The following is a 13,117-nucleotide window of genomic DNA, read 5'->3' on the forward strand; positions in this document are numbered from 1 at the left end:
AACTTCCAGAAAATTGAATTACAAAGGGCAGCGTGAGCTTTGCACAAAATTCTATAGAATCGGCCATTTGGCCGACAGCTTGAACTCCGCTCCCAAGGGCCTACGCCTCGATTCCATTCCTTTCTCTGGCAACTATCCGAGCCTGAACCAGACTGTTTGCAATTTTATTGCCATATGTGACTCTTAGACACGCTTCTGACCACAGATTGGCACCATCACTAAGATTAGCTACTTCCATCTCAGTAACAGTGAGTGCCCAAGTACAATCCTGCCTCAGCTCAACTTATGCCTAACGTCGTCATTGAGATCAATGTAAATTGAAATTAGATTTTAATTTTTATTTTTTATTTTTTATTCTCCTCTTTTTTCACATTTTCTTCCACATTTACACCCAACAATAAACAATAATCAGTAATTAATGTAATGTCAATCCCCATATCAATAACAACAATCCCATCCTCCCACCAAACCCCCAAACATTGGCCCCCATGTTAACATAAACAAATGACAAAAAGGAATCAGGAATCACCCATAGTCACCATTAACACATACAGTCCCCCTCCCCCCACCCCCAACACTCCCAGCCCCCAATGTGATCCAATTCTCGAAAGTGCATAATGAATAACGCCCATGAATTATAAAACCCCTCCAATCTTCCCCTCAGTTCAAATTTGACCTTTTTAAGCATTAGGAATTCCAGCAGGCTCCCGCCACCATGCCAGGGCACCATGTGGAGAGGTTGATCTCCACCCTAACAGGATCTGCCTTTGGGCAATCAACGAGACGAAGGCTATGATATCTGCCTCTACGCCCGTTTCCAACCCCGGCAGGTCCAACACCCCATATATGGCCTCCCGAGGGCCATATTCACATGCATCACTTTAATCACCCTAAACACCTCCTTCCAATAATCCTCCAGCTTTGGTTAGGACTAAAACATATGAACGTGGTTTACCCCCCCCCCCCCCCCCCCCCCCCCCCCCAATGTTCACAAACAGCTTCTACCCCCTCAAAGAGCTGGCCCATCCTCGCCCTTGTGAGGTGCGCTCTATACACCACCTTCAGCTGTATCAGCCCCAACCTCGAACTTGAGGTGGAGGCGTTCACCTTCCGGAGCACCTAACACCAGAATCCCTCCTCCATACCCTCTCCCAACTCTTCCTCCACTTTGCTTTGATCCCTTCTAGTAGTGCCTTCTCCTCCTCCAAAATAGCCCTGTAAACCGCCGATACTACCCCCTCCTCCAGTCCCCCTGTCATCAGCACCTCCTCCAGCAATGTGGAAGTTGTCTCTACTGGGAAGCTCTGTATCTCCTTTCTGGCAAAGTCTCGAACCTGTATGTATCTAAATATTTCCCCTGCTCCAGCCATACTTCGCTCCCAGCTCCTCCAATCCCGCAAAACGACCCCCAAGAAATAAACCTTTTAGTGTTCTAATTACTTTCTCCTCCCATCTCTGAAAATTTCCATCCCACTTCCCTGGCTCAAATCTATGGTTCCCCTGAATCGGCATTTGAAATTAGATTTTAATAAGCCATTGCAAAAAAACAACGTTTGTTGACCACTGATGTCTCAATGTAGTACAGCAAGAAGTCTTACAACAACAGGTTAAAGTCCAACAGGTTTGTTTCAAACATGAGCTTTCGGAGCACTGCTCCTTCCTCAGGTGAATGGAGAGGTATGAGGAAGGAGTAGTGCTCCGAAAGCTCGCGTTTGAAACAAACCTGTTGGACTTTAACCTGGTGTTGTAAGACTTCTTACTGTGCTCACCCCAGTCCAACGCCAGCATCTCCACATCAATGTAGTACTGCATCCTTCTCTTCATTGCTTGTTCATAGAAATGTATGTACGTACTGTGTACGTTCTGTTGGCCGCAGAAAAATACTTTTCACTGTACTTCGGCACATGTGACAATAAATATCAATCAATCAATTAAATGCTATGTGTTGCCTTTGGAAACAATGAGATCTTCCTGCTGGTAAATATCAGAGTGATATAGACACATCAGTGTCTAATATCATTCAGTAATCAGATGCACAAGAACGTTAGGCAAATGCGAGGTGATGCATTTTGGAAGATCAAATTCAAGAGTGGACTATATGGTCAATGGGGAAAATTGATGTACAGAGAGATCTGGGAGTTCAGGTCCATTGTACCCTGAAGGTGGCAACGCAGGTTGATAGAGTGGTCAAGAAGGCATACAGCATGCTTGCCTTCATCGGACGGGGTATTGAGTACAAGAGTCGGCAGGTCATGTTACAGTTGTATAGGACTTTGGTTAGGCCACATTTGGAAAACTGGGTGCAGTTCTGGTCACCACATCACCAGAAGGATGTGGATGCTTTGGAGAGGGTGCAGAGGAGGTTCACCAGGATGTTGCCTGCTATGGAGGGGGCTAGCTATGAAGAAAGGTTGAGTAGATTAGGATTGTTTTCATTGGAAAGACAGGTTGAGGGGAGACCTGACTGAGGTCTACAAAATTATGAGAGGTATGGACAGGGTGGATAGCAACAAGCTTTTTCCAAGAGTGGGGGTGTCAGTTACAAGGGGTCACGATTTCAAAGTGAGAGGGGGAAAGTTTAAGGGAGATATGCGTGGAAAGCTTTTTACGCAGAGGATGGTGGGTGCCTGGAATGCTTTACCAGCGGAGGTGGTAGAGGCGGGCACGATAGCATCATTTAAGAGGCATCTAGACGGGTATATGAATGGGCGGGAACAGAGGGAAGTAGACCTTGGAAAATAGGAGACAGGTTTAGATAAAGGATCTGGATCGGCGCAGGCTGGGAGGGCTGAAGGGCCTGTTCCTGTGCTGTAAGTTTCTTTGTTCTTTGTTCTTATCAGCAAGAAATAATGGCTCGACAGTTCATTATGTATGGTATTAATTGTGTATGGTATTAATTGTGTATGCTTTAATTGTGTATGGTAGGGTTACATTCCACATGTATGCTGGGGACATCCAGCTTTGCCTTCAGTTTCAGCCCCATCTCTAAATTCTCAAACTGCCTATCAAACATTCAGTTTTGGATGAGCAGACATTTCCTCAAACTAAATATTCGGGAAACAATGTGTACTTGTGTTCCCTCCACAAACTCCACTCCCTAGCCACTGACCCCATCCTTCTCCCTGGCAACTGCCTGAGGCTGTTTTCAACCTTGGTGTCATATTTGGCCCGGAGACGAGCTTCTGATCAAATATTCACCCTAACACATGAACTTCCCATTTCTATCTCTGTGCCTAACTCCTCGCCATTCAGCCCATCCGAAGCCCCCGTCCATCCCTGGCTGGACTCCTATCGTTCACCTTCTGTTAACTTGAATCTATCCAAAAGGTTAAAACACTCATCCTGTATTCAAGTCTCTCTGTGACCTCATCTTTCCCTAACTCGGGCATCTCATCTGCCCCCACAGCCCTCCCAGATCCCTGTCCCTCCTATAAAACGTTGCCTCTTGTCTATCTCCAATATTAATTGCTCCACGGCCAAACGTCATATGCTCAGCAGACAAGGCTGCGGTTCTCTTTACTACATACATATGGTAGTTCCAAGCATTCAATAACATGTGGGATCACATATTCGCTCTTCACGGTGTGGTCTCCACTACATTGGAGAGACCAAATGCAGATTGGGCGACCACTTTGAGGACTACCTCCGTTCGGTCCACAGACATGGCCCCAAGTTTCTGGTTTGATGTCATTTTAATTCTCCACCTTGCTCCCACTCTGACCCTTCTGACCTCGGCCTGTTGAAGTTTTCCAATGAAGCTTAACGCAAGCTCCAGGAACAGCACTTCATCTATTTTCTGGGCACTCTGCAGCCAACTGGACTCAACATTGAGTTCAGCAACTTTACATCAGAACCTCTTCCCCCATCTCCTTCTACGTGTCTTTTTATTTCGAGCTTCTTTCTTTATCCCTTCATGTTGTATTCAATTGTTTTTATGCAGCCATTCACGTCTCATCTAGACACAATCTATGTTTCTTTACTCTCCCCAACTTTGTTTTATTTTTAATATGGGCAGCATGGTAGCATGGGGGCAGCATGGTAGCATGGTGGTTAGCATCAATGCTTCACAGCTCTAGGGTCCCAGGTTCGATTCCCAGCTGGGGCACTGTCTGTGCGGAGTCTGCACGTCCTCCCTGTGTGTGCGTGGGTTTCCTCTGGGTGCTCCAGTTTCCTCCCACAGTCCAAAGATGTGCGGGTTAGGTGGATTGACCAGGCTAAATTGCCCTTAGTGTCCTAAAAAATAATGTTAATGGGGGTTGTTGGGTTACTGGTATAGGGTGGATACGTGGGTTTGAGTAGGGTGATCATTGCTCGGCACAACATTGAGGGCCGAAGGGCCTGTTCTGTGCTGTACTGTTCTAATTCTAAATGCCAATCATGCAAATTCAGTCGTTTTAAATAATGTGGGCTCTAACTGTGCGACAGTGATCTCTAATCCTCTGAGGAGTACACACCAATATGGGCTTCTAAAATAGCGCGCGTTGAGTCCCTTTTTTAACCATCCTTCTATCTGTTTGCAAAAGGTTTGCTTAAATTAACACAGGGAGGGAGACTTCGCCAGTTGGAATGCCGAGTATCGCATGGAGTTACCAACTATGATCAAATGTATTCCTGGAGATTTCATCACATTACTTATGCCACGTTCCAGTCATTAGTCGGCCAAGGCATCCACGCCAGTGAGGTACGGCCTTCCTCCACCAACTGGAAAGTGAAGAGACTCAATTGGATGATGCTTAACTGTCAGCCAAACAGCCTTTTTCCAATTTGCATTTTTTTAAATAACTGGTAAAGAGAAATATTCAAAGAAAATGACAAAATCATTATTTTTTTCATGCCCTGATGATATTTCTCCAGGATTGCACACGGCAGAGTCCCGGGGATTGATCTTCAATTCCTGGAGACTCCAGGTCAATCCTGGAGAGTTGGCAACAGCAGGTGACGGATTGTTTGCTGTGGAAAGACTGTGGATTCCCCATATTTCCCACTCTGGTAGGCTCTCGGTCCCTATACTAACGTTTTCCTCTCCTGTCTGCGGAACAAGAGTGGCCATTCGGCTCCTCGATACTATTTCAACATTCAATGAAGCGCCGGCTGATATGCTGCTGATTAAATGTTCCCACCGCTTCAATAACGAACCACTAATGGACCAGTAATATTCAAGACACATTGCTTTATCATAAAATCTGACAGTACAGGAAGAGGTCGTTCGGCCCACAGGACAATGTCGGCTCTTTGAAAGAGCTATTCAATTATCCCCCCGCCCCCCAGCAAGCAAATGTGTCATTTTGAATTACATACCCAATTCTCCTTTAATCTGCTTCCTGCCAATTGCAGATCACAACTCTGCAAGGGTTCCTGAAATTGTATTTAAACTCCACAGTAACTAACTGAACCAAAGTGACATTGCAATGAGCACGTGAAGTCAACCAACAGGACAAATCTCTAGCCTATGTAGCTGATGTGTATTAAATCACTCTCCCCTCGACATGGATCCACACGAATATTTATCAGCTCAAAGAGTCTCATTCCGCTCACTGAGTTACAGCCAGGCGAACCACAGTGCTTCCGGTGGCAGCTGTACAGACTTCACATTCACGGCGAAGCTTAAGGACCCGCCCAGCTGACAATTGTGAAATATATTGTGTGGTAAATGGATTGCGCTTTAAAGCCCGTTTTCGGTTGGGAGAGGGAGAATGTAGATCTGAATTTCTCTAGCGCCCTTCATTACCCCCAGAAAGTCCCAAAGTTCTGAATAGCCAGTGGGAAATGCAATCATTGTTATAAATGACCAGATAACCATTTTTCATCCATATACAAGATGTAGGTGTAGCTGGTAACATTTACTGCCCACCCCTAATTGCCCTCGAGGAGGTGGTGGTGAGTTGCCTACTTGAACCGTGGGGTAGGGACACCCACAGTGCTGTTAGGGATGGTGTTCCAGGATTTGGACCTGTTTTCTAGGTGCTGACGGGGATAAACATTGACCTGTTCGCCTTACAAATAGTGCGATGGGATATTTGATAAGAGGGAAGGCCTCGGTTTAATGACTCACACAAAGGCGGCACCCGGGGAGATGCAAAGTCTCCTCCAGGGCTGCACTGGAATATCAGTCTGCTGTGGGACTTTCAATCCGCGTTCTGTATCTCAGAGAGCTACCATTGCCAGCCATTTAGAAGACTGTCACACACCTGAAACACCCGCTTCTCGTTAGCCTGAACAAATCTGTTCTGCAAAATGTGACATTTTATCTTCAGTAATCCACTGGGACTAGCCGGGGACTTTGCAACCCAAATGTTTCGTTCTTGGTAATAGAAACATAGAAAATAGGTGAAGGAGGTGGCCGTTCGGCCCTTCGAGCCTGCTCTGACATTCATTATGATCATCAAGTTCAGTACCTTGATCCCCCCCCCCCCCCCCCCCCCCCCATCCTTTGATTCCCTTCGCACTAAGTGCTTTATCTAACTGCTTCTTGAAACCATACAGGTGTTTTGACTACTTCCTGTGGTGGCGAATGCCACAGGCTCAACATTCTCTGGGTGAAGAAATGTCTCTTCATCTCTGTTCTAAATGGCCTACCCCATACCCTTAGATTGCCACCCCTGGACACATATTATGAAATTGAATATATTGAATATATTGTCTGAAGGTGCGATGGAGCAGTAACTTCCAATTGGGAATTGTTGGATATATACATCAAAGGAGTATTTGGGAGGGGTGGGGGGGCTTTCACAGATGATTCAGCTCACAGCTGCACACATTGAAGAGCGGATAGGGCGTGTCAGTACCGTGCCAAAGCCAGATCGGATCAAGGGAGTCTTGAAACAGGCCATAACTGTTTCCTTGCTGGCGGGGACTGAACAGCTCACAGTCATTTTTTTGAACGACAAGAAGATGTATGCAGGAAGTAAAAGGGACTGGGGAGTTGTAAAAATAATCCGAGAATTTAAATGGTAATTTAGTACACACTCAAAGCAATGGGAACTTTACCCAAAATAACACAGCGCTAGGGAACTGCGAAACCACAAGAGGTAGAAACATCCTGTCCCCAGTCGAGTGTATGCAAAGCTACAACTCCGTGTGTGTCTGTGCCTTCCTCACTCTGATCAAACAGGCTGCTCCCTCCCTCCACCTCCAGAACTGTTCATTACCATTTCCATGAATTCAGTCAGAAAATCTCAATCTCCTTTGGCTTTCGAACCATATGTCAACACAGTCAGTGAAACAGGCAGCATTGCAAGCGGAATGGACAGTAGCGCGCCGTGATCGTATAGTGGTTAGTACTCTGCGTTGTGGCCGCAGCAACCTCGGTTCGAATCCGAGTCACGGCAGTAAGGTTTGCACTGACCGGAATCTTTTCTTTAATTAGAGGGACCCAGTTATTCCTCAACCCCTGCAAACTTGCACGTGTCAGCCTTTTCCTTCATCACTTAATGGTCAAGGATAGAAAGATGCTGAGCCACAGTTTGGACGAGCGCATCACACACACGATATGCCCACACCTTGCGGTCTTGCACTTTCATCTTCCAAGGCTTTCAAAAGCTCCCATTTTTAATCTATTATAAGAAGTCTTACAACACCAGGTTAAAATCCAACAGTTTGTTTCGAATCACTAGCTTTCGGAGCGCGGCTCCTTCCTCAGGTGAATCTGTGGAAGGTGAACCTGAGGAAGGAGCAGCGCTCCGAAAGCTAGTGATTCGAAACAAACCTGTTGGACTTTAACCTGGTGTTGTAAGACTTCTTACTATGCTCACGGCAGTCCAACGCCGGCATCTCCACATCAATCTATGATGACAGTGGATAAGATTACATGGGGTGATTCCCTACCGCCTTCCACATGTGTGTTTGCGGAAATACAAGTCCTATTCCTATAAGCACAGGTTCCAGCTCTTGGGTCAAGCTCTGCCGCCATCAATTCCTCAATTACTTTTTTGACCGTGGCTTGTCCACCGCGCATCAACTCAAAGGCAAAAGGCAGGGTTACCACCCGCAGGATCCCAAGTGACACTGCCACCCTGATCCGATCAGTAAAATCATACAACAGTGACTGAGGCCAAAGATCTTCTGGCTGAATGCCCCTACTGGTAAATTATCTCCAATACAATCGCTTTGACATGAATAACTTGACATAATTTCAAAAGGAATGTCTCTCTGAATCTCTGAGGAAGAGAATGTGGTCAATGTCTTCGGTCACCGCTGATGTGGATATAACCCCCATTCACCTGCTCCATTTTCTCTCCACAGATGCTGTCAGACCTGCCAACATTTTCTGTTTTTGTTTCAGATTCCAGCACCTGCAGTGATATATCCATTCAACCAGGACTTTGACATTTCATGCTCTCACCTAACAGATGTTCAAAGTCCAAATCTATCTCATCTCAGTTTTGGAAGTGGAAGTTCTGGCTTTTCACCATTGCTGCTTTCAAACTTTAATATCGTGCCCCTTGTTCTGGATCCACAGAGGCAATACTTCCTCCGTGCCAATCTGCGACATCTCTCACTGTCCAGTGAGGGGTGGGGATTCTGGACCGTGAGAGTCTCTTTAAAAGAAGACCAAGGCAGGCCAGGTGGATTCAATTCCCGTACCAGCCTCCCCGAACAGGCGCTGGAATGTGGAGAATAGGGGCTTTTCACAGTACCTTCATTGAAGCCTACTGGTGACAATATGCGATTTCCATTTCATTTCACTGTCCAGTGAGAGGAGGGGGAGATTCTGGACTGCGGGAGTCTCTCACTGTCCAGTGGGAGGGGGGGGGGGGGAGATTCTGGACTGTGGGAGTCTCTCACTGTCCAGTGAGGGGGGGGGGGGAGATTCTGGACTGCTGGAGTCTCTCACTGTCCAGTGGGGGGGGGGGGGGATTCTGGACTGCTGGAGTCGCTCACTGTCCAGTGAGGGGGGGGGGGGGGGGATTCTGGACTGCTGGAGTCGCTCACTGTCCAGTGAGAGGGGGAGGAGATATTCTGGACTGCTGGAGTCTCTCACTGTCCAATGAGGGGGGGGGGGGGGGGATTCTGTACTGCGGGAGTCTCTCACTGTCCAGTGAGGGGGGGAGATTCCGGACTGCGGGAGTCTCTCACTGTCCAGTGAGGGAGGGGGGGGGGAGATTCTGGACTGCTGGAGTCTCTCACTGTCCAGTGGGGGGGGGGGGGCGGATTCTGGACTGCTGGAGTCACTCACTGTCCAGTGAGAGGGGGGGGGGGGGGGATTCTGGACTGCTGGAGTCTCTCACTGTCCAGTGGGGGAGGGGGATTCTGGACTGCTGGAGTCTCTCACTGTCAAGTGAGAGGGGGGGGGGCAGATTCTGGACTGCTGGAGTCTCTCACTGTCCAGTGAGGAGGGGGGGGGGGAGATTCTGTACTGCGGGAGTCTCTCACTGTCCAGGGGGGGGGGGGGAGGGGGAGATTCTGGACTGCGGGAGTCTCTCACTTCCCAGTCAGACTGAAGGCCGATAGATCGGTAACTCTGACTGGGGTATCTGGCCGCAGGATTGTCCTGGAACCTGAATCAGGACAAAGCAGCCGATTTTCAAAGCACAAAGCGAAAGCTGGCTCTTTCGCCGAATACACCAACTCCCATGCCAACACTGGACTCATGTTTGTGTTTGTGGTGGGGGGGGGGGGGGGGGGGGCGGGGTGGGTGGAGAGCATCACAGCCCCTCCCATTCGACCTTGTACAGTGGTTGTTCCATTTGAAGTTAGAGGGCGCAGCGAGACTCAAACTAATTGTTTGAGTGACTGGGTCCTGGCACCCGCTTTGAACTCCCTGTGGACACATTTTAGTGACTGACTCCGTTGGAAAGGGATCGTTTTACAAATGTGGGGTTAAGCTGACGCCGGTCCCGGTCCTCATATCTCCGTCGGCCACATAATTGTAGAACAAAGGAGGCCATTCGGCCCGTCGTCTCAGTGCCGAATGGCCTCCTGAATGAACAGCAGGATGGGGGGGGGGGGGGGGGGGGGTCATCCAGACTTCAAATATTAGTTCTGCTTCTCTCTCTCCACAAATGCTGCCAGACCTGCCGAATTTTTCCAGCATTTTCTGTTTCTATTTCAGATCTCCCGGCACTGTTTTTATTCAGCTTTGTTGTGATCTCGCCACTTGGAATGGTCTCAGTTCAACATACTGAGTGAGTTGTGACAACAACAATGTTCATTTTAATCCTGTGCCTGGAATCTGGTTTACAGAGTCGGTATAAAAGAGTAATTATCTTTAATCCCTCCCCCTATTACACATCTGCAGAATCACAGCAGCTGGGAATGGTTCCCAAGAGCTTTCCATGTGGGCCGATGTGTGTCTCAGAGATGGAGCGCCCACCACTCCCTCACAGCAGTCGACAACATGTTTTCTTAAACTGAAGTATTTGCTACTTCGTTTATATCACTAATTACTACAAATAAGGAATTACATTCATAAATTCAAAATTAAAGCGCCGTGTTAACTACCAGCCTGATATGTCAATCAGGAGTGAAAATTATTGTTTATAAATTTAAAATGTGGTCTAATTAATGTGTTTTTTCTTTATGATGTTCAATAATACTGATAACGTCATCTATTTATTCTGCTGTCTAATTCCTCCCTCCCAGCTCACGACACCTGTCTGATTTGCCTGTATGAAATATGGCCGCCCAGTCAGAATGAAGCCGGAGAAATCAGAGCCTGGCGCTGCAGTTGTGAGAATGGGTCCGGAAAGACTGCCAGGAAAGGTGGAGCAACGTGCGAAATGATTCTCCTCTCCCCGTCTCGGCAGCACGGGGCCTCGGGGCTTTCCTGCCGGCAGCCTGGGAAGCTCCACCTCGCCCCTGACAGCAGCAGCAATGAATGTGCGGATTGTTGAGCCAGCTGGTTCGCTCCGGCTGACAGACACCTCCACTGTTCACCATTACCCGCACACATCCACAGGGGAACCATTTCAAAGAATAAAGCGTTTGCCCAATACAGCCTCACTCTCTAACAGCACAGTGGGTGTACCTACACCATAGATACTGCAGCAGTTCAAGAAGGCAGCTGGGAAACGCTGGCCTAAATAGTGACTCAACATCACCGCCACACATAAAAACATCAACATTGCAATGAGGGTGGAGCATAGGAGTGACGTCACTGGCCGGTCAATTTCCAGGCCTGGAGTAATGATCTAATGCACGAGTTCAAAACCCTTGGCAAACTGGGGAATTTAAATTCAATTAAATAAAAAAATCAGGAATACAATGACAGTCTCAGTGATGATGATTGTGAAACTACCAAATATTATAAACATACACCTCCTTGATTGGTGTTCCTCAGGAATTTATCTGACTCCATGTGTGACTGGACCCACGGTAATATGGGTGCATCTTACCTGCCCTCTGGAATACCCAAGCAAGCCGCTCAGTTGTGCCAAACAGTTACAGAAAAGGTATATCCAGAGTCTATGAAATCTCATACTGGGGCTGGTTTAGCTCACTTGGCTAAATCGCTGGCTTTTAAAGCAGGCCAGCAGCACGGTTCGATTCCCGTACCAGCCTCCCCGGACAGGCGCCGGAATGTGGCGACTAGGGGCTTTTCACAGTAACTTCATTGAAGCCTACTCGTGACAATAAGCGATTTTCATTTCATTTCATTTCATTTCATGGCATTAGGTCAAACATGTGCCATGATAGGGAGATATTAGGAACTTCCAGAATTGGGGTATAAAATTTAGCAGGCAATTAGGGGTTATATGGACTGAAGGAAAAGGCTGCCAGTAGCAGAGTTAGAGGGATACTCCCACAACCTGAGTTACCTTGTCCCATTCAGACGTAACCTCGTCAGTGGGAATGCCCAGGAAGCCTGGGTCAGCCAAGATGATCACTCCAGATCCATTGTCATTCGGGACAACCTTGTTTGATTAGCCATCAGCCCATCACATAGTCTGATGACCTATTTTTCCATCAATGGAAGGTTAGTTGCTCATGAATGGCATAGCTCTATTCTTTTGTAAAACAAAAAGGGAGTGGGCCATCAGCCAAGATGACTATAAGGTATTTACATCTAGCCACCTCACGGGTGAATCTTTGTTTGACGGGATGGGTGGAGCTTAGAGAGAGAGAGAGGAAGATATTCTTTTTTGAACATTTACAGCACGCGGCTGTGGAGGTCACCCAGAGAGGTCATGAACAAAGCTGCAGGTGTAGCACGGTGTGCAGTGGTTAGCACTGCTGCCTCATGGCACTGAGGACTCAGGTTCAAACCCAGTCCTTGGTCACTGTCCATGTGAAGTTTGCACAGTCTCCCTGTGTTTGTGTGGGTTTCACCTCCACAACCCAAAGATATGCAGGCTAGGTGAATTAGTCACGTTAATTGGAAAACAATAATTGGGTAATCAAAATTTTGTTTTCAAATGAAGGAAGCTGCTCCAGATGCAGATTTTTGAGAAGGGCTCTAAAGGAACTAAACTTACAGAATTGCTTCATAAATACAAGTATAATCTTTGCCTGTCTATGTAAGTGGAATGAGAGCTGTATATTTATTGGATGTGTTGTCTAATGGGAAGTAATAAGTTAAAGTTAAGAAACTGCATGTAATCACTTAGGGTTAGAATTGAAGTAAAAGTTAGAATCTGGTTTTCTTTTCTTTTGTTTTTTCATAGAATTTACAGTGCAGAAGGAGGCCACTCGTCCCATCGAGTCTGCATCGGCTCTTGGAAAGAGCACCCTACCCGAGGTCAACACCTCCACCCTATCCCCATAACCCAGTAATCCCACCCAACACTAAGGGCAATTTTGGACACTACGGGAAATTTATCATGGCCAATCCACCTAACCTGCACATCTTAGGACTGTGGGAGGAAACCGAAGCACCCAGAGGAAACCCACGCACACACGGGGAGAATGTGCAGACTCCGCACAGACAGTGACCCAAGCCGGGAATCGAACCTGGGACCCTGGAGCTGTGAAGCAATTATGCTATCCACAATGCTACCGTCCTGCCCCTCCACAATGCTACCGTGCTGCCCCAGGTCTATTAATTTTTAAATAAAGTTTATTTATAAATAACCAAGCCCTTTTTCTTAGATTATCAGTCCTGGAACTAATCAATCTTTCTGCAGCACATTAAAACCTAAATAAAGTTATGGCATCCGGTCGAGCCTCTTAACTTCTGTTG

At 47.2% G+C, this 13,117-nt stretch overlaps 1 long non-coding RNA gene and 1 other non-coding gene across 2 annotated transcripts; both read left to right on the plus strand.

The window, feature by feature from the left end:
- The first annotated feature begins 7,256 nt into the window (after positions 1–7,256).
- trnah-gug lies at positions 7,257–7,328 on the plus strand. Its single transcript has one exon. It is a non-coding gene; the product is annotated as a tRNA-His (tRNA).
- A 2,928-nt stretch (positions 7,329–10,256) lies between these two features.
- Positions 10,257–11,192, plus strand: LOC119979030. Its single transcript, XR_005463623.1, has 2 exons — positions 10,257–10,354; positions 10,582–11,192. It is a non-coding gene; the product is annotated as an uncharacterized LOC119979030 (long non-coding RNA).
- Positions 11,193–13,117: the final 1,925 nt, after the last annotated feature.

The sequence above is a fragment of the Scyliorhinus canicula genome, chromosome 15 (assembly GCF_902713615.1).
Source record: "Scyliorhinus canicula chromosome 15, sScyCan1.1, whole genome shotgun sequence".
Classification (NCBI taxonomy): Eukaryota; Metazoa; Chordata; class Chondrichthyes; order Carcharhiniformes; family Scyliorhinidae; genus Scyliorhinus; species Scyliorhinus canicula.